Raw genomic sequence first — 21711 nt, 5'->3', positions numbered from 1 at the left:
GTAGTAAAGAATACTTCATTTTCAGTTTACTCAATTCAATTTTACTTGTAGGTTTAATTGTGGCAAATAAACACAAAAAGCACCACTTCTAGATGTTAAGAATAAAATAGTCTATTGCCACCGTGCTTCCAAATAGAGTGATAATGAACTAAACGATATCATAGAAGTGGTTCCAGTGTTCTATGGAAAATTTTGCATACAAACTTGCAGCTGTAGTCGTAAAAAGTGAAGATTAATGGACTAAAAGTTGAAATAAGAGACTCGAAATTATATCAGAGACTCGGTTGAAGTTGAACTAGCCCAAAACAAAATCACGACGGTATTAGCCATTTATCGAGGCAACTTAAGATTCATGACAACGTGTTCTCGTCAGAAGGACATCACCACACTATTATCAGTACTAATCTTCAAAATAAATTATCAACCAAGGTAAATTAATTTACTATTTACAACCTTACTTTATTTTACATTAAAAATGAGTTATAATGCATGAAATGGCTAATGTGTAATACGAAAATATTAATATTAATTACGGACAAGGCTCGCGATATGTTACTAGGCAGCAGGAAAGGCAGCTAAAAAGTTATCGAGAGAAAATAAATTGATACGTGTTCCAATTAGTTAATTAGTCCGCCAGGAATTAAGTTCCAAGAACATCATGTGTAACTTATATAAAACAGTAACAAATAACAGGGTTGCGAAAATATGTATTATACAACATGCAACTAAATAACGGTACAACTTTAAATTAATACTAACATATTCAATAATGAACGTTAAATTTATTCTATATCAGTTTATAGGAACTTTTAAAGTCTATTTTAGCATCCTTTTTATTATTTGTTACTCATTTACAATAATCGGATGCTAAAAATAAACGTTTGAACAATTTATGCTACATTGTATTTTTGTATTTATCATATACACCACAATGTTAATTTCTTAAAATGTATGATTGAATGGGATTTATCGATTGATACGGTTGTTTTTTACTTGTTTAGTGTATTGATTAGCCAATCTTCGTATTGTGTGATAAAATCGCTGCACAGTTCAGTGGCCCGCGTGAACGAGCAGAAATAGAGTTAAAGACAGATTAACTTCTCCCTCTTTGAGAGCATGACAGGAAAAAGGGTGATACATTTTTCGTTTCCTTACAAGTTTCTGTTATCATCTTCAATGATTGTTTTCAGAATAAAACAGCATCTTAGCAACACATTGTGTCTTGTTATTAAAAACTATGTCTAAAAATCCTTATAAGGGAGCTCCATCAGCAATCCTAACGTAACCTGCTGAATTTCTGGCAGAACTCCCTAATATGGTTTTATGTATGAAAGTAAGTATTTTGAGCTAAATAAAAAATTTTAGAAACCATTTAATCATCACTCTGTCCTAACTCCATCAAAGCAGAACTAGGCTACACGCCGTTTTCATAACATGTTTAACTATAAGTTACTTTTGATTATTAAAGATATTGTAATATTCGTACTCAATCTTGTCTCCTTATTCTGAAATATATTCCACTTTCTTTCTAATAGGAATCTACACAGGACACTCCGACACATCATAGGAATAATACGAAGTGCATTAATGAGGTTGCAGTTACTTCATGAATGTTGAGTGTAGCTCTATTTAATCTTCCGCTCAGTGCAGTGTCTGAGATAAAACTTGACTCCCGGATTCTAGAGCCGACATCTGTGTGAAGAGATCAATAAAATTCAGCGACGAAGAGTTTCACAACAAAATCGTAACATCGTTTTCTAATGAACAATGCAGTGCTATGTTATCAGGATGTGTATCACACAATTTAATGATTAAATCTTTAGCGCTTTCGGCAAAAGCTTGTTACAATACCATCTCACTTTGCAAAAGCTACAAGAAAAGAATACGGTTTAGCCCAGCTTTGAGCATTATCTCACTCGCCAAGCGAACAACCTTGTCTTATCGGGAGCTCGTTTGTTCCGACTTCAAAGGCAAACAGATTAGATTACGAAATATTGTATCAGAAAATAACCACTATTACATCTTACCTTCTTGTGATGTAAAATATTTTAGTCCATTACCACGATTTTTTATAAAAAATGTTTTTTACAATTTTATACATTGTAAATGTGTGTAATAGATATGGATTACAAATGTAAAAATTTTTTTGCTACTTAAATTAACAAGTTATACTCATAGTATAAGCACGTTTATACTTTTATTACGTACCATGTTCTTTGGTAATATTAAATCCCTATTGACCTCCTACATGGATTATAACACATGATGCCGTACCAAATGCAATCCTGTCTGCTTGGGAACATATACACCTGTGATTTAATCCTTGGACCATCGTAATATATGGCCTTGGGTTAGGTATTCGAAATTATATACATTTCAAGGATAAGCACTATTTCAATATTTATTTATGCAATATCTAAGTAAAACAATACATTATTTTATTTCTTACAACCAAATTTTATTTGGAAAAGTTAAATATTAAAAATTTGAACACTATCAAGATATATTGTTCTTAAAATTTAAAGTATTGTAATAATTTTAATGTAATTTAAATAAATTCTCAAACATTGTGCAGCGTAATCAAAATATGTTTGGTTTATTTGTTTTCGTAAAACAAATAATTTATAATAATTTATAACTTTAGGAAGAGCAACATTATGAATCTTAAAAATTAAAACCGACATATTGAGTTAAGTTATCTGTTAAAAAATTTATTAACTGAGTGTTATATCTGAGATATGGTCTTATAGATCCACATTCCATAGTCTTTTCAAATTACTAGTAGCACTCGAATGGCAATAGGCACGAGAGGCTTCAATGTAACCACTGTTTCTGCTTTGCATAGTATCTATTATAAATTCTACAAAGTATCGTGTTGAATAAATTTCAATTAAGGCGTTCTTCAAGGATTTGTGTAAAAGCCATTGTTAGTTTATCTTCAAACTGCTTTTGTCCTTGTGTCGATGTCACACAGATTCGGATAGCTTAATAATCATAAATATCTTCCAATACGGAATATCCACACGAGATTACCAGCGTATGTGAAACTGTAGATGCATTAATATTATATGGTTTTAGGAAAGGAAAGAGGAAATCTTACAAAAGTATGATTTATAATTAAAAAAAAATATTCATCCTAGTTAATTGAAACTTTAGTGTTGTAATCTGTGAATTTGTGAATTACTTGTCTGTGACATAAACTTTGTATAATACCATGACATAACATAACATTTTATAACATAATCTTTGTGCTTTTTATAACATAACAATTATTTCATTATTTTATAATTCTATATAATGATAAGTAAATGGAATGCAGGTACAGGCTAAACGAAAGTTTTCATGAAGATTTATTTCAGCTCACGGGACTAATATAAAGTAATGATTTTCAATATAATATATTATTACATATTTTAATAGAAGCTTGTACACATGGAAAATAATAATTCATTAAAGACCAGTTCATTAAATACGATTACATTTTTATGACGTAGAATGATATACTACAAAACTATGTAATGTTTTATCTGTAATAGTAAAATGATTTAATTATTTACCTGAATAAAGAACCGAAAATTATATTTGAAATATTACGTTATTAACTCCATATATATGAAAACCCTATAAGTGGAGATATCAACGTAATTACATTACATATAAATTTTGTATAAATCGAAATATCTTGCATTGTATATGTATTTTAATTACCATCCAATTATACTTAAAAAGGAGTAAATTACTTTTATTGCATCTTTTGGGTTAAAAATCCAACCAAACTGCGGACACCACCTGTTACTACGTCACATTACTCGTTCGATTGGCCATGCTATAATACAGGCCAGAGTGCTACCCTTCCGTAACCAGTAACTACGTCACACTATCCGTCATGCTGGAAATATAAAAAAGTGCTACAATACAAGCCAGAGTGCTACACTTCCGCAACCAGTAACTACGTCACACTATCCGTCATGCTGGAAATATAAAAAAGTGCTACAATACAAGCCAGAGTGCTACCCTCCCGCAACCAGTAACTACGTCACACTATCCGTCATGCTGGAAATATAAAAAAGTGCTACAATACAAGCCAGAGTGCTACACTTCCGCAACCAGTAACTACGTCACACTATCCGTCATGCTGGAAATATAAAAAGTGCTACAATACAAGCCAGAGTGCTACACTTCCGCAACCAGTAACTACGTCACACTATCCGTCATGCTGGAAATATAAAAAAGTGCTACAATACAAGCCAGAGTGCTACACTTCCGCAACCAGTAACTACGTCACACTATCCGTCATGCTGGAAATATAAAAAAGTGCTACAATACAAGCCAGAGTGCTACACTTCCGCAACCAGTAACTACGTCACACTATCCGTCATGCTGGAAATATAAAAAAGTGCTACAATACAAGCCAGAGTGCTACACTTCCGCAACCAGTAACTACGTCACACTATCCGTCATGCTGGAAATATAACAAAAGTGCTTCAATACAGGACAAAGTGCAACCCCCACCACCAGTTAATACGTCACACTACCCGTTCGGTAGCCTATATCAAGGCCATGCTATAATACAGGCCAGAGTGCTACCCTTCCCTTCCGCAACCAGTAACTACGTCACACTATCCGTCATGCTGGAAATATAAAACAGTGCTTCAATATAGTACGAGTGCTACCCTTCCACCAGTTACTACGTCACACTATCCGTCATGCTTGAAATATAAAAAAGTGCTTCAATACCAGTTAGCCACCGAGTGCTAGGCCACAGTGCTAGCTTCGCAACAGTAACTACGTCACACTATCCGTCATACTGAAAATATAAAAAGTGTTTTAATACAGTACCGAGTGCTATTCCCCACCACCAGTTACTACGTCAAATTACCCGTTCGGTTGGCCATATCAAGGCCATGCTATAATACAGGCCATTAGTGCTATCTTCCCGCAACCAGTAACTACGTCACGCTATCCGTCAGGATGGATGTATAAAATAGTGCTACAATACAGGACCGAGTGCTACCCCCACCACCAGTAAATAAATAACACTATCGCTCAATACTAGATTTATTATAAGCGCGGAAACTTTCTTTTATTAGTTTTCCGATAGCCACTATTTGTTCCATACAGGTTTACAGTGTATCTTTCTCTCTTTAAAAATCTAAATATTTTAGATTTTTTATTATCTTTAAGTGCAAAAGTAAATCTGTACAATTTTAGCAACTACGAGGTCGAGCACTCGCTTATTCGTATAGAAGGAAATGGTACTCTCAATCGGGTATTTTCCCATGGTATAGTTTTTAATAGTCGTTTCATGACTTCTCCCTATTATTGTAGTCTTGCTTTTCTAAAAAAAACATTCTGACTATCCAATCTAACATCAGGTTCCTCATAATAACATCAACCAACTTACTAAACAAATGTTTCCAGTAATCACATCGTCTACTTAGATTAAATTATGCTTAAGGGAACGCGTTATGTCATTACTAACATAGTGTTTATTCACCTTCCTTTTACAGTCAACCCATAATTTCTAATTAATAAATAATTTATTATTAATATTTTAATTTAGTTTTACTTGTATATAATACCATTAGTATTGCACCAAAACACTGCTTTCACAAGAAAAAACATTAAATAAAATTACTTCCTTTAATGAAACACAAAAACATCTAGAATACCTCTGAAAGTCACAGGCCTAATAATATTGAATTAAATCAGTAAATTTGGAAGAGAAACTTGAAATTTGGTTGATATGGATATTTTAAAGATTTGAAATACTACCGATTTCCTCTTAATAAAGGTTAACTTCTAAAACATAAATGTTTGAAAACAAATATTTATTGCGATATATTCAAACAGTATTATAATATTCTACTGATTGTAATATTACAAACTGTATGAATTAAAATACCAGTGTTACAATAAGCTTGACGATGGTCTGTGTTGTGCCTGATGTAACTAAACACCGCTGTTACTACGGGGACAATGTCCGCTTGTTGTAAAGCACCAAACATCACACCCTAACCCACTAGACCATTGCACGTTTCCAAACTACAATGTACAGTACTCCGCCTTTGTTTTGTAGTACGACTATTAAATATTTGGCAAATCCCATACAAATAAAAATAGTTTTTACGATTTGTCTCCTTAATGTATAGCGTATAATAATAATAATATCTTTATTATTCCATTTTAATTTTCATCATATTAAATACGAAATTTAAATTAGAGTTTATAACAGCTGAAATAAGAAATTTAAATTCTGGGAAAAAACTGCTGCTAAATATCCTGTAAACCAGCATCTATTCTTTTGCATATCTCGTTGTATTTAATTATATCGTTTGACATTGTAAATTTAATTTATATTTTAAAAAGCAAACTTGACGTTTCTTCAGGAAACTTTGTATAAAAATCTGTATCATTTAATTTATTTTTAAGTGAACATAAGGTAAGGCCTAATGTAATTCAATAAAGGATATAATTATAATAAACGTAAAGACAAATTTACTTCAATTATCAAATTCCACTAAGGCTTTGTTAGCTAGACAAAGCCTGACAACAAATCTGACAAAAATCTGAATAATTAATTTTAGTCTATTTTTTAAATCTATCCAGGACGAGAGTAGTGAACTAGAAATAAATTGATATTAACTGTGATGAAATTCAATTTAGAGTTGGATTCATTCATAAGTAAATTAGTAGTTCTTAGATTTATTCTTAAATGTGGCTCATATGATAATGTGTGTATATATATATATATATATATATATATATATATACATTAAATTGTATAAATGGCAATAGCCTTATTTAATTTCAATAAACATTGAATCGCAAAAAGTACTTGCTCCGCCGGGAGTCGAACCCGGATCTCTCACTTGCCGGGTGAATGTGCTACCATTACACCACAGAGCGCTTACTTTTTCCGATTCAATTATTTTGTATTTGGCCGTATCTGTCACATATGCGTTTAAATAAGCAAACTAACATATGATCGGAAGACCAAATACCTGTCAAACGACTTTTATTTACATTAAATTGTATAAATGGCAATAGCCTTATTTAATTTCAATAAACATTGAATCGCAAAAAGTACTTGCTCCGCCGGGAGTCGAACCCGGATCTCTCACTTGCCGGGTGAAGGTGCTACCATTACACCACAGAGCGCTTACTTTTTCCGATTCAATTATTTTGTATTTGGCCGTATCTGTCACATATGCGTTTAAATAAGCAAACTAACATATGATCGGAAGACCAAATACCTGTCAAACGACTTTTATTTACATTAAATTGTATAAATGGCAATAGCCTTATTTAATTTCAATAAACATTGAATCGCAAAAAGTACTTGCTCCGCCGGGAGTCGAATCCGGATCTCTCACTTGCCGGGTGAATGTGCTACCATTACCCCACAGAGCGCTTACTTTTTTCCGATTCAATTATTTTGTATTTGGCCGTATCTGTCACATATGCGTTTAAATAAGCAAACTAACATATGATCGGAAGACCAAATACCTGTCAAACGACTTTTATTTACATTAAATTGTATAAATGGCAATAGGCTTATTTAATTTCAATAAACATTGAATCGCAAAAAGTACTTGCTCCGCCGGGAGTCGAACCCGGATCTCTCACTTGCCGGGTGAATGTGCTACCATTACACCACAGAGCGCTTACTTTTTCCGATTCAATTATTTTGTATTTGGCCGTATCTGTCACATATGCGTTTAAATAAGCAAACTAACATATGATCGGAAGACCAAATACCTGTCAAACGACTTTTATTTACATTAAATTGTATAAATGGCAATAGCCTTATTTAATTTCAATAAACATTGAATCGCAAAAAGTACTTGCTCCGCCGGGAGTCGAACCCGGATCTCTCACTTGCCGGGTGAATGTGCTACCATTACACCACAGAGCGCTTACTTTTTCCGATTCAATTATTTTGTATTTGGCCGTATCTGTCACATATGCGTTTAAATAAGCAAACTAACATATGATCGGAAGACCAAATACCTGTCAAACGACTTTTATTTACATTAAATTGTATAAATGGCAATAGCCTTATTTAATTTCAATAAACATTGAATCGCAAAAAGTACTTGCTCCGCCGGGAGTCGAACCCGGATCTCTCACTTGCCGGGTGAAGGTGCTACCATTACACCACAGAGCGCTTACTTTTTCCGATTCAATTATTTTGTATTTGGCCGTATCTGTCACATATGCGTTTAAATAAGCAAACTAACATATGATCGGAAGACCAAATACCTGTCAAACGACTTTTATTTACATTAAATTGTATAAATGGCAATAGCCTTATTTAATTTCAATAAACATTGAATCGCAAAAAGTACTTGCTCCGCCGGGAGTCGAACCCGGATCTCTCACTTGCCGGGTGAATGTGCTACCATTACCCCACAGAGCGCTTACTTTTTCCGATTCAATTATTTTGTATTTGGCCGTATCTGTCACATATGCGTTTAAATAAGCAAACTAACATATGATCGGAAGACCAAATACCTGTCAAACGACTTTTATTTACATTAAATTGTATAAATGGCAATAGCCTTATTTAATTTCAATAAACATTGAATCGCAAAAAGTACTTGCTCCGCCGGGAGTCGAACCCGGATCTCTCACTTGCCGGGTGTGAATGTGCTACCATTACACCACAGAGCGCTTACTTTTTCCGATTCAATTATTTTGTATTTGGCCGTATCTGTCACATATGCGTTTAAATAAGCAAACTAACATATGATCGGAAGACCAAATACCTGTCAAACGACTTTTATTTACATTAAATTGTATAAATGGCAATAGCCTTATTTAATTTCAATAAACATTGAATCGCAAAAAGTACTTGCTCCGCCGGGAGTCGAACCCGGATCTCTCACTTGCCGGGTGAAGGTGCTACCATTACACCACAGAGCGCTTACTTTTTCCGATTCAATTATTTTGTATTTGGCCGTATCTGTCACATATGCGTTTAAATAAGCAAACTAACATATGATCGGAAGACCAAATACCTGTCAAACGACTTTTATTTACATTAAATTGTATAAATGGCAATAGCCTTATTTAATTTCAATAAAACATTGAATCGCAAAAAGTACTTGCTCCGCCGGGAGTCGAACCCGGATCTCTCACTTGCCGGGTGAATGTGCTACCATTACACCACAGAGCGCTTACTTTTTCCGATTCAATTATTTTGTATTTGGCCGTATCTGTCACATATGCGTTTAAATAAGCAAACTAACATATGATCGGAAGACCAAATACCTGTCAAACGACTTTTATTTACATTAAATTGTATAAATGGCAATAGCCTTATTTAATTTCAATAAACATTGAATCGCAAAAAGTACTTGCTCCGCCGGGAGTCGAACCCGGATCTCTCACTTGCCGGGTGAATGTGCTACCATTACACCACAGAGCGCTTACTTTTTCCGATTCAATTATTTTGTATTTGGCCGTATCTGTCACATATGCGTTTAAATAAGCAAACTAACATATGATCGGAAGACCAAATACCTGTCAAACGACTTTTATTTACATTAAATTGTATAAATGGCAATAGCCTTATTTAATTTCAATAAACATTGAATCGCAAAAAGTACTTGCTCCGCCGGGAGTCGAACCCGGATCTCTCACTTGCCGGGTGAATGTGCTACCATTACACCACAGAGCGATTCAATGTTTATTGAAATTAAATAAGGCTATTGCCATTTATACAATTTAATGTAAATAAAAGTCGTTTGACAGGTATTTGGTCTTCCGATCATATGTTAGTTTGCTTATTTAAACGCATATGTGACAGATACGGCCAAATACAAAATAATTGAATCGGAAAAAGTAAGCGCTCTGTGGTGTAATGGTAGCACATTCACCCGGCAAGTGAGAGATCCGGGTTCGACTCCCGGCGGAGCAAGTACTTTTTGCGATTCAATGTTTATTGAAATTATATATATATATATATATATATATATATATATATATATATATATATACAAAATTTTGTCATTCAAAGGTTATTGAAAAAATGAAATTCGGCTATTTGCAATTTTACAAATGTTATTAATGAATATACGAGCATTGATTTGGTGGGGCACTGCACCGACCTCAGTAAGTGTTTCACACCTGGACTACTAGGTTCGTTAGTCAATAAAAGCAAATACAGCTCGTCCTATTGGCTACTAGCACCAATTTGTAACTAATAATTTAATTCAATATGCCTATTGTAATAATTATTGAATTATATAAATTCATTATCAATTCAACTTTAAGATATGCGATAGTGCCAATTACACACAAGAGCGATTAAAAGTAATCATACGAATAAAAGAAAAACATACACGACACGTAATTGTATTGTTTAACGTACGTTATCCCTTTTAATCAGCTTCCTAACATCTTCTGTAACGACTTACTAGTTTATCTATAGATGTTATCTGCAAAGTAGCTGTATTCAAGAAACATCTTTTCTTTTTCATGTAAATGTAATCTAAATCCATTTAAAGTTATATTTATTTCTAAAAATTTATCAAGAGAGACAAAAAGTAGTTTCAAGAAAAAATGTATGCAGCTATTCTTTTAAACTGGAGGTATTTTTTTCGTATATACAGCTACCAAATTATTTTTATTATTTAGTACATTAGCATCTGCAATATGAAATAAAATTATCGGGATACATTCTAAATAAATATAATTTTACCGAAAAAATTTTTACACTAAACGTTTAAATTATAAAATTGATTTGGCGATTTGCTTTTGATATTGCAGCTATTCAATGGTCCTGGTTGTTTTAGGCAGCCTCTACTATGAATATAAAAATCAGTGTTCTAAATATATAAAATTAGGAAACATAACAACATAATATGTTTTCTCATAATTTCTCAAAAACGAATTTTTAATAATATTTATAATTTATTTACGGTTTAATAAAGCAATTTAGTTAACAAGTGGAATAAACTTAACTTTACAATAAAGCAAGTTTAAGTCGACAAAATGGTTGTGACCTTAACAGGATGTAGTTTCAGCAATGTAGTTTAACCCATGGTATTACCGCGTGCATTGTAGTTGTGAGTAATATCGCCTGCAGGGATATCTAGGTAACATGCATGGTAAATAACTTGCTCTATGTACTGCTTGTATTTGTTACTTATGTTCGTCACTCAGCATGTTTCCAACGTTATGAGTACAATAATATGTCGGTTTACTTTTGTTGCAATGCAGGACTCTATTCAAATCTGTAGACTTGAATAGGATATAAACCATGCATAACTTAAATATAATACAGAAATGTGGAACTAGGCTATTATTGTAGTTGTAATTTTCCAGATAAATACTGAATCCTTTTAATATCATGTACCACTAAATAATTGTTATTAACATGCTTCACGTCATATTTATAAGTTAATAAGTAAGTATTCCTTTATTGATTTGTGGTAAGGAAAACGTTTTTTTTCTATGTGATTCCGCATGCATGAACTGACTTTCCCATTGCACAATTTACATCCTGGTGTTCCTCAAGATATCTTTGACGGATTCATCGGAAAAAAATTCAGGAACTTTATTACCTCTGTCTGGCACACGGAAAATGTATTTAGTCCTTTAACTATAACGAAAGGTTCTCTAAATTCAAGCTATTTATAGTGTGGAAAAATTGTATTCGTAATTTCCTTTATGTCTTACTAACCTCGCTTAACTTCCCCACATACACCCTGTAAACAATAACGTGCTCAGCATATTATAAAATGCCAAACACTTACTTATGTAAATCGATTGAAATACTGATTCCTACATCTAACGTAACATCTAACAATGATATAGGTTTAAACAGTGAGCATTTGTATACCAATAAAATTTATCGACGTTTAATAAAACCAATACTAACGCCAGAGCTACAAATCCTTGTACAAAGTCTCAAGAGATAGGAAACGTGTGTTTCTGTGGTCGCAAGTGCGTTAATATCCAACTGCCTTGGGTTCCTTGATTTATGGCTTTGAGAGATCCCCTTGAGAGATTTGCAAGTATTGTAATGTTACAAGCATATCCAAGTACTTTTTGTAACATTTATCTTCTTCACTTTCTTCTTATACTTTAGCTCTCATTCATTACTATTTGGATTAAGTATTTTTAAGCTTATATCTACACACATTTCAAGCTTAATAGTAACATATATTGTGGTTAAATATTTACATGCATTACTAGAAGCGCAGTACTGCTGTTGTACTTGAGTTTCTAAAAGATAATACAAAAATGTATTAATGTTTTGATATATTTATTCAAATATTTATTTAAGATAACAAGCGTGATCTCTGTGATGAAAACATTTTTTCCAACATCAACAATTATTTTCTATGCGTAAGATTCATGATCTTTAAGTAGTAAAAAAATTACCGTATACGGCATGGAAGTTTTAAAAAACTGGTATTAAATTTAGTATTTGATATTTTTCGTATCATATTCAGACTTATTGGCCATAAAATTTAAATAATTTACAGGAACTCTAATAACTTTTAAATAAAGATTTTTGTTATATATTATCGACAATCAATAGTAAGAAAGTAAACCATAGAGGAAACTTTAAATTTTTAGAAACATAAAAAGGATTAAATGAAATCAATAAAAACATCAATTAAGAACTTTCATCGTCAATAACAAAATAGAATAGATAATTAGTATACAATACTTATTTTCATTAATAACAAGTTATTTGGACTATTTGTGACTACTCTTTACGCGTCTGCTCGATAGAGTAAGAACCAAAAGAGAATATAATAACAAAGTTTACATTTTTGTTACAATCAATTAAAGACGGCAATGGCTTGATATAAAGATATGCATTAATGAGAAGGCATAGGCTGCCACAAATAGCATGGCTTACGGAAGAGTAAATCAGCGATCAAAGGCTTACGAGAGGATCCCGGATTATGGCAGGAAATCAATAATTAGCTTCCCAATAATGGGTTTCAAACTGTGGCGATAAAGGAAATAGAGACGGCCATGTTCTGATTTTGTTGCTCTGATAACTTGGTCTTGAACAGTGGTTCCTAAAAAGGCATGCTGTCGATAAAAGGAGGATAATTACGTTTTTAGTGATTCTTTTTAATTATGTTTGTAAGTATTCAGATGGTTAAGAAACTAAAGTATTTAGTATTTTCGCTTACACAAAAATAAAATTTTTATACTCGTAATATTTAAGGGGAGCATGTACCTTTTTGGCACCAAAATATCGATTTTTTGAAACATATCATAAAAAATACTATGTTTTATGCCCTTTTCAAAAATATATAACACTCTATATCTGAGAGGTTTAGAAATATGTGTTAAAATGTGTTTTAAGAAATGTATGCACGCTTTTTTTCAGCTGACAACATGGCGCGCTATGGATTGTTAGTGTCAGAATGTATTATATACATATTAACTTGCTCCAATTGTATGATTATTAAGTTTTTCCCCTTTAGGTTGGTAGCACTGCTTGCTTTAGATGCATTTGAAGGATGTAAGTCATCTGTAACTTACCTAAACTACACTATTGATATTATTGTTATTGTTTATGTTTACTAACAGTGTTTGTCAGTGTAATTCTATTTTGTGTGGTGCCAGTGAGTGATCAAAACTTTGGACTCTTAGTGTGTATTTATTATATAAATAAGTGATATTATTGTGTATTAGCCATGCCTAGAGTGAAAAGGTTCAATAAACAGTCTTACAGAGGTAACCAATTTCGTAAAAATTCAAGTGAACTAGGACTAAGTGCTTCTCCAGGTACAAGTGAATCTAATAGGCCTAGGCCTAAACAATCATCTAGTTCTAAGAAGATTAATGATTCAAAGTTGCCTAAATTTAGTGATTATGACATAAAACAATGTAAATATTATAATAGATTTACAACAGATTTCTGGCCTAATAAAATCTTTCACTGCATGTAAATATTGTAGTAGTTCCGACTGCATTGACATAAGCCTAGATGAAGACTTCAAGTGTGGAATAGTACATCGTGTAAATATTTGTTGCAATGTATGTAAACATTACTGACTCAGTAATAAGCTCCAAATGTGTTAGAAATATGTATGAGTTGAATCTAAGATATGTTTATGCTCTACGTTCAATCGGCAAAGGCCTAGATTCTGGTAGGGTATTTTCTGCTGTGATGAATATCGCTCCACCAAACAGCCGAATTGAAAAAATATAATAAAAAACTGCTTACTGCTGTAACAGAGGTAAGTGAATGTTCACTTAGACAGGCAGCTGATGAAGTTCGTAGCCTAAATGATGATTGTCGTGATATAGCAGCCACTTTTGACGGTACCTGGCAGAAGCGAGGCTTCACCTCAGTGAACGGCGTAATGACAGCAACATCCTTCGATACAGGAAAGGTTATGGACTTTGAGTGTTTCAGCAAATATTGTAATAAATGTGTCAGAAAACCTCTAAGCCATGACAAAACCCTATTGAAACAGCACAAAAATTCTGGTACTTGTTTGGCAAATTTTTAAGGTACAAGTGGTTGGAATGGAGGGTGGCGGGAGCTCTGACTCTTTGTCGCCGCTCTGAGGCTAAACTCAATGTGCGATACACAAAATACCTTGGAGATGGGGACTCTAAGGGGTTTACTCATGTTGTGGAAAACAATCCCTATGGTGATGATGTTTTGTTAGAAAAACTTGAAAGTGTAGGCCATATTCAGAAGCGACTAGGAACAAGACTGCGGCGATTGAAGAGGGATAAAAAAGGAATCAAATTGAAGGATGGTAAAGGACTTGGAGGACAAGGTAGGTTGACTGATGTAGAGATAGATCACTTACAACGTTTTTATGGGATGGCAATAAGGAATAATTTGGAAGACGTTGAAAAAATGAAGAGAGCAATATGGGCTACGTTCTATCACAAATTATCGACTGACGCAAAACATCAGCACGAACTATGCCCGCCTGGGATTGAGTCTTGGTGCAAATACAGACAAGCTCAGGCAAATAATTAGCTAGATGATTTCAAACATACAAACTCATTGCCTGAATCTATTATGGAAGAAATAAAACCAATCTATAAGGATTTATCAGCCCCAGCCCTACTAAAGAGGTGTCTGCACGGTAAAACACAGAACCCTAATGAAAGCATCAATAGCGTAATTTGGAATAGGCTACCCAAGACCACATTTGTTGGCATTCAGACATTAAAATTAGGGGTTTGTGATGCAGTTCTTAGTTTTAATGAAGGAGCAATGGCCAAAGTGAATGTTTTGGAACGATTATGCATCCAACCAGGACGCTTTATGGTTGAAGGCCTTCAACAAATCGATTCCAATATTGTTAAAAAAGCTGACAAAGAAGTCCAAGAAGAAAATAAAAAGAAGAGGATAAAAAGAAGGATAGGAAAAAAGAGTAAAAATGAAGAATATGATTACTGTCCAGGTGGATTTTAAAGTGATTATGTGTTTTGAAGTGTAACTAAAACTTTAAAGCTGTTTTACCGAAAGTACCGTTTTGTGACATTTCGGAACACGTTGTGAAACAATTATTAGACTTACAGACTTCAAATTTTACACACTTATTGCAGACTAGTTGGTGAGTAGATTCATGCTTTTTTATCAATATATATTATGTTTTTATAATTTTAAAAAATATTGTATTTACATAATTAAAAAAAAAATTTTTGTTAAATTGCTACCACGATAATTTTTTTGTTTATTGAGATATTTAAAAAAAAGGCATGAAAATATAAAGCTGTTAATGTAGAGCAAAACCCTAAAGTTTAAAGTCAATATGTCTAATAGTTTAGGAGATAATTGTACCGACATGTTGCAGTGTACTCCCATTTAAATAACATGGGACCTGAAAAAGGTACATGCTCCCCTTAATCAAACCCCATAAAATTTAATATAAAATATATCATTAATTTGTAATGTATATTTTTTTGACAAAATAATATAAAATATCTTCTGAAAAATGTAATAACACAATATATATATTAGAAATTGTGTTATTACATTTTTCAGAAGATATTTTATATTATATATATATATAAAATATTAGGTATTTTATATTATACGTATTATTGTATATTATATGATATTCATTAAGAAAAATATTTTGCACAGCTCCTTATGGACGTCATCCTTGTGGTACTAATTCACTTTTCTTGCCTGTATAGTTTTGGTCTCAGGTGACTTTCCTCAAATCTTGCTGGTCGTGACAAGAGGAACGCATACTGATGAGATAATTTACATCACTAGAAGGATGTTACATCTGGCCATTATATTTGTATAAATTATAACTAATATGACAGTTTCTTTCCCTACGCATGATAATAGGACTTTTGCGGTATTTTCGGTCAACATTTTTAATGTGAATCTACAAGTCAATAGTAAATTACGTCGTTTGGACAATGGAAATCTTTGTGTTATGGTAAACTACGTTAAAGAATATTGCTTATATTGTTCAAACAAAGTATATCCCGAAATCAAAAACATAACTTGTAAAACTATACCTTGGTTCAGGGAGAGCAAATATATCATCTAAAAACGAAAAAGCAGACAAAGTTAGAAACTTGACTCTTTTAAAAATGTAATCAGGGATGAAATAATCTGTTGACACTCCGCTAGATGATGATGAGGCAATTATTTTTATATAGAATTCCTGAATTCTTTGCAGTAGTTCTGATATACCTCTGGATAAATTAATGTTACAAGTACATTAATAATAAATTTTTATTGATTATAATTTTTTCGTTCATATAAACAAGTGTGGGTATCAATATTTATACGTTCTTTTTGCGAAATTCAAGAGGAAAATAAAAGTACCAACTCACTGATACAATGCACATACAAGGAATTCTTGTTGAGACATGAGAAGCGTGCAAAGAATTTATGGAATATATAAATAACGAGGCAAAAGACATTTTGGATAGGAAATGTGAAGAATGTAACTGAATTGAAACGAAAATATTTCGATTTCGCTGTACACAAGAAATATCACTGACAATAAAACATACACAATTTAAATACTACAGGGCTTGAAGTGATTTATTTCCAATAATATTTTTTACACTTTATTCCTATATTGCAACTGGTAATCAAGTCATAGTATATTGTTACGATTCGTTATATTTTATGAAATGGCTTGAAGTATTTTATGTAAATATGATTATTAATTTACCTTTTTAGCGTTGAAGGGCATACCACTTGATAATATAAAATTTCTATATTGAAAATTTTAGATAATTAAAGTATGTACAATAATTAATTATAAAACAAATACATAAAATGACAAAATATATTTAATAACAGCCATACGCATGCTGAAATACTAAAAGTTGTTCTCTAATGTTCAATACAACTTCAATTTTAACTGTCACAAAGTTTTATTTAATCATCTACTTGATTTAAAACGTTCTTGAAACAGTAGTTTTCTATAGTACTTTAAGTAACTATCGAGATTCATCTAACATGAATATAACATTTTTGTATAATCCTTATATTAAATTATTGCTAAATATCTACAACCATCGATGAATATAGATAGTATTATTAATATATTACTAATAAAACAACTTTTTAATGCTAAGAAAACCCAATAGTATAAATATACTTATACATTAGTAAATGTGTTAATGCTGGTGTTCAAAATGTTTAATGAGAAATTACCAAAAGCTTTTAAAAACATAATTAGTACCATAAGAAATATTGTTATAAATCCATATACTTGGATCTGGGATCAAGCATGTAAATAATTTTCTTTTCAAGAAGAACTGACCATGTACTTAAGTAGTAAAAAACACGTTTTAGCTCTAATAATGTATTTTACTATTCCATTGGCGTGTTTTTTATATGGGGATTCTTTTATAGTAGAAATATTGTTACAGTGATGAAACTGCGAAATTTCATGAAAAAACTTCATGCAAATCTGTCATTAGTCTTAGTCAATAAAAAATGCTTGAAGAGTGTGTTAAATATATATATATATATATATATATATATATATATATATAACATATATATTACATATATATATATATATATATATATATATATATATATAATATATATTTAATAATCTTTAATTTGGACTTGACAGTAGGGAATATTTCATCCAAATCTTTAAATATTTAGTAAATTAATCATCTTAATTTTGGCTGTTGGAGACATTTTGAGTCTATACTATGTATTACAGAATAGTAATTGGAAAAATTCATATGCTTTTTGTGATTATTATTACTATAAAGCATACAATATAAGAAATCTTGAACTATATCAGCAAGAGCAAAAGTATTTTATGCTTAACAAATCACTGAGGTTATAAGCAAAATTTCAAATATGTAGCCATTTTAATATGGACAATTTTTTATTAATAAGTTTATATGCCATATTATGGTGCTCAGTTTAAAAATAAAAATTTATTTATTCTGTTATTACACGATTACAATCATGGATATACATATGAATAATGTAAAAGTGTATGCCAATGATCAACCAAATTGAATAGAGTGGTATTGCATCATAATACAAAATAGCGTTGATTACATAGATATGAAAGCTTCAAAAGCATTCAAAATATCAGATCTATAAATTATTTTGATCTCAAGATATCTTTTTAACAGTCTGGAAAAATTTTCAGCTTCTTCATTAATAATCTTTAAGAACACTCTTGCACTAAGAAGCTTCGAAAGTGTTTGTTTACCTACGAATAATCTACAATAATTTTACAAAGAAATGTATTTCAGTATGAATCTAAAATGGTTTTACGTAAAATTTATATTTATGTTGAAAATTTAATTTATATTTCCATCTTACAAAACCAAGTACCGTAATTGAGATATAGTGCGGGGAAAAGCGGGTCTTGTGGAGATTAGGTTTTAAATTGTGTCAGCGAGCGGGAAATGACACGGGTGTGGAAGTACCTGTGAAAATGTTCAACAGCTCGTTTATTATAACCACATCGCGTCTGCAGCCTTTCATACTTTTCTAACAAATATAACTATATTATAACATACAGGATGTCTTTAAACCTTTGATAAAATTTTACTATAATTTGTAGGACGTAAAATAACAAATAATAAACTATATTATGTCTTACATAGACACACTATAGTGTCTATGTCGAAACACTTTAGTTTCAAATTAACTCTCTCTAAAAGTGTTTTTTACAAAATATATTATCTCATGAACGATTTAAGATAAATCGTTAAGCTTAGCAGACATCTTTACCATACGGATTTACACAATCATTTCAAATATTAACCTTCCCTAGGTGTCCGTTTCAAATTGGTACCTGTTCATGTTTGTAAGTTTTTGAAATTTGTATCTACATTTAATTACTCATTTCTGATTTATTTCTGAAACTTAATGGCAACGCATATTTTTTTTTATAAACACTGCAATGACTTACTATTGCAATGCACGTTTTATTAATTGCTACTTATTTTTATAGGGATATAACATAAGTTGACCCTGAAACAAATTATATGACAAAATAAATAATGTTTTAAATAACCCAAAATAACGGGTAGGATTCCTGGAGGAACAAATTTCTTTCTGTGGTTTAATTTACATTGATTTGGGATTCATTGCAGGGTAAAGTAAAAGTCGTAGTTGTTCCAGTAATTAACTCTTTAATGCTTATGAAGAAAGGTAGCTGCATATACATTTTCAAATCCATGTGTTAGTTCATTATCGAAATATCTTGCGGAGAGTGATAAAGATAGTTATAGAAGAATTAGGTTTGTTTTCCCCTCAAGTCATATCAAATCAAATTTCTTTATTTGCCAAGACATGGTTAACATGTATAGCATGCGTCAAATGACGTTATTGTAACTAAAATTTTTCCATCCGTTCTACATCAAAATCCGCAATCAAACATACAATTTCACCTTCATTCATTTCCTTTTATTCGCCAATCATCCCACCACCAGCGACGGGGCGACATACCTATTGGCTGGTCTCCCAGTTTTTTGCCAAATACTCGTCGACATTATAAAATGCCTGTGTCGCTAAAATTCGTTTTAGACGAATTTTGAACGCCTTGGGCGTTGGGGCATTTTTTATTCGGTGTGGCAGCTTGTTGATGAAATGAACTCCTGCTTGGGATGGCAGGCGTTCATAAATCACCGTTCTGTGTTGGCCAATTCGGTAGTTTCCCCTGGCTCTGGTCTCATATGAATGTATGTCTTGGCCACTTGTCTTGACGCATTTTGACATACAATACTGTGTTGTTTCGAAAATGTAGAGACTCGGCAGGGTCAACAGCTGCAAACTTTTGAAAGATTCTCTGCATGACTCTCTGAATTTCAAATGTGCGATTATTCGAATCGCTTGCTTTTGCAATCTGAAGACCCTCATCAACTGATTGTTTGCACACAAGCACCCCACAATGCCACTCCGTAGGTAAGGTGGGGGTAAATCAAGCCATAATACGCCGTCATCAGTACCTGAGTGGGGCAATATTTGGCTAGATTCCTCAAAACAAAATTTCCTGAGGATATTTTGGCGCAAACGTGATCAATTTGATTATTCCATGTCAACCCTCGATCAAGGTGTATTCCAAGGAATCTCGAACTATAGACCTCTTCTAGTATGGAGTCTGCCAACATAGTGGCAGGACCACACCGAGAATCCACAGGCCGAAGAGCAAAGTTGATGACATTGGTCTTCGTTGTTTTTGTTTGGAGATTGAGGCTGTTGAAGGTGTTGAACGCAATTGTTGACATCAACAAAAGAACGTTCTTCCAAGAGAGATGTTGATTTTTCACTGAAAAAGAGAGTCGTGTCATCAGCGAACCATCATAACCATCCTTAACGCTTAACTAAATAACCGTTCATAGATCAGTACTAGCCTAAGTAGAAATTATTATCTCAACTCAAATTAAGTAGTAAATATATAAGACAATTTAAGCTGGGATCCAAACATGAAGAGATTAGAGATTACTAAAAAGTGTAATTTGTGGAAATGAACTTTCCATTACTGCAATGTATTCCGTCTTCTTGTACCAAGACAAGAATCCTTTCCATTGCAAAATGGCTGTAATCTAGCATTTAATTTTGATTCATTTGTCTCTACGTATCTTTGTAATTTACAGTTGCTGTTGGATGACTGTTTATCACAAAAGTTCATCCTTCATGTTTAATCCACTCAGAGGTTTAATAACAATAGTATTATTGTAATGTTGCCTGATTTACATATGTATAAAACTCCCTGAAAGACGGCTTTTGTCTTTGGATCATATCCTAGTAAAAGCAACATCGTTGATAACGGTGTATTAAGCCCTTGTGTGATAAAAGTATAATAAGCTTGCCACAGCACCTGTTTCTTGGAAGATCTAGAATGTTTCTCAAGTCAACATAAGCTCAGCAGAACCTTCCTTATCTGACACCAAATCAACCCCATTACACGAAGACTAGATGTTTGGAACCCCTATAAAAACCTTAAAATTGCTCCGGGTTTTAGTGATTCAGGGTGAAGTAACAAGTATATAATGTGCACGTTAAACCCTCATAGTGCGTTTGGTTAATAATTTACTCTAATTAATAATATTATACCCAATAACCGAATTTGTACATAATAAATCTCGCAAATAAATACATATGTAATACTACAACTAACTAAAACAAAATATTTTCATACTACATACTTTTAAAATTCATTTTACATATTAAAATTGTATAAGTGCGCGACAATGAAATATACTATATTTGGAGAGACTGATAAAGCTATGAAA

Source organism: Homalodisca vitripennis, chromosome 1 (genome assembly GCF_021130785.1).
Source record: "Homalodisca vitripennis isolate AUS2020 chromosome 1, UT_GWSS_2.1, whole genome shotgun sequence".
Classification (NCBI taxonomy): Eukaryota; Metazoa; Arthropoda; class Insecta; order Hemiptera; family Cicadellidae; genus Homalodisca; species Homalodisca vitripennis.
The sequence above is the reverse complement of the archived record's forward strand: the minus strand, read 5'-3'. Positions refer to the sequence as shown.